Source organism: Frankliniella occidentalis, unplaced genomic scaffold (assembly GCF_000697945.3).
Source record: "Frankliniella occidentalis isolate FOCC.00 unplaced genomic scaffold, Focc_3.1 Scaffold324, whole genome shotgun sequence".
Taxonomy (NCBI): Eukaryota; Metazoa; Arthropoda; class Insecta; order Thysanoptera; family Thripidae; genus Frankliniella; species Frankliniella occidentalis.
In genome coordinates, this window is record NW_026267448.1 from 163,827 (window position 1) to 166,095 (window position 2,269).

The following is a 2,269-nucleotide window of genomic DNA, read 5'->3' on the forward strand; positions in this document are numbered from 1 at the left end:
TTTTTGTACCGAGGTAAGCAGATTTTGTGTTTTGTGGGTTGGTTGAAATGTTGAAATTTGCACTAGTGAGCTTCCTCACTGGTAAACTAAGTGTGCAACTGTTTAGCATTTGTAAGTATGCAACTCCCTATTGGCACACTTGCAAGTTTTCAACCCAGGAGGCACTTGCAAGTGTACAACTCCTCTGCTGAACACTTTGTTGGATTGAAAGCTCACCGAGTAGGAAGAGCTTACAGAGACGTTGCACACTTACGCGTGCACTCCTACCGAGTGAACAACTACGGAGTTGAACACTTGCAAGTATTCAACTTGCACTTGTATAGTTTAATAAAGGTGGCCCACGGAACGAAGAGATCTAGCCCTAAAAAAGCTTCGCGTTGCTCGGCAATAATTTTTTTTTTTTTTAACTTATTGGAACCGGCAGCGAATGGTAGCAGCAGCGGTGGTGGTCGTGGTTATTGATATCTGTAACCGCTTATTAAGATCGGCCTTGGCGAGGCGATGCGCCGCCGAGGTGAGGTTAGGTGTGTTTAGGTCGTTATTATTCAGGAACGGGCGTATAGTTAAACGAGGCGTGGCGGGGCGTGGCGGGGCGTGGTGGGGCGTGGCGGGGCGGGGCGGGGTGGACCCGGGCGGGCGCACTCGCACACACGCACAGCGAGAAAGAACTTGTAGCGGTGGTAGTAACGAGTTAGATACACACAGAGTGCACTCGGACGCACCCAGCCAGGCCCAAAACGTGCATCGTAAAATTTCAACATTCTACTTCTCTCGCTCTCTCTCCCCTCCCCCTCCCCCTTTCTCTCTGCTGCAGCTGCAGTCCACGTCTGACCCAAAGGTTGTGTCACGTGACCAACGTGCGAAAAGAGGGAGAGCGACAGAGAGAGAGAGATAGAGAGAGAGAGAGAGAGAGAGAGAGAGAGAGAGAGAGAGAGAGAGAGAGAGAGAGAGAGAAGGGGGCAGAGCGGCGCAGAGCGAGAAACAGGTCACTACTTAGTTTACGGCCGGGCAGGCTTAGTGGAGGTGTGCGGACACTGCGGACGTTATGCGTCGAATGACTGTAATTTCGGGGTATGCGTGAGGCGGGGCGAGGTGGGTCGGGTTAGGGCGAAGTGGGGCGGGACCGGGTGACGAGGTTAAAGGGCGCCGTGGGCCGGCGACGGCACTGTCGCCGTCCTGTCGAGGGGCCCACATAAGGGGCAAAGGGACATGAACGCAGCTGGTGGTATCACGCTGCAGAAAACAAAAAGTTTCTTTTCAATAACCACAAAAATGTCATTTTCACGCTGTGAGTTTATTTGGTACCAAAAGAAAAAGAAAAGACACCTTGTACTGAGATGTTGATTCTGCCGCGTACGACGCACTGGGCTGCTCCCTCCGCTCCGGACCGAGGACCGTCTCTAAATAGCTATGCGATATACGACCGGCGACGGGGCTGCCAGTGCGTCGCGTCCCCAAAAAGCTAAATTCAGACAAGCGACGAAGTATTGCGCTTGGTGTTTTTTATTTTATTCTTTGGTCTCGAGTACAGCGGCTTTTCAGATCTCTCTGCACTTAAATTAGTGTTTTACTTTTTCTATTTTCAATATCGTGTTTGCAGTGCATTCATACTGCTGCTGCTGCACTCTGTGCGCGTCAATTGATATAATGCACCCCGGCAATCACCCCACAGCAGCTGCGCCCGCCGCGCCCACGGCCGCCTGAGAGAGCCGCCTCCTCCTCCCCCTCCTCCTCCTTGCGCAGGGACGGAGATGACGAAAAAGATTCAAGAGTAATAAAATAAGCGACTCGCTTCGAGAAGGACGCGAGGGCAGAGGGCGTTGTCGCAGAGTCGTCTATTCTCGAGTAATAGTTATAGTTATAGCAGGGGCCTGAGTACATGCACAGCTAAAGGTACCCAGTACCCGCGCTACCCACGAGATGCCCGAGCAACCCCCCACCAGGGAGGGCAATACCCAGGGGCCCCCATTACTGTATCATGTCCCTGGTGGGGCCCGGTGGAGCCCGTGGCGTCCGCTTATCGAAGAGGGGTACCGCTGCGAAGGGGCATGGCATAGCGAGGCAGCGTGGCGTTGCTGGAGGGGACCTCCCGTCTCATTCACCCTACCAGAGTAGACCCGTCCGTCTTCGGATCCGCATCGAATTTTCCCTTGCCTTTCGAAATACATCATCGCACGCAGAAGCGAACACAGTATGGAGCAGGTGCAGAGACAGAAAGAGAGAAGGGCGGGCGGCGGGGCTCGCTCAGCAGAACTCTCCCGGATCATCA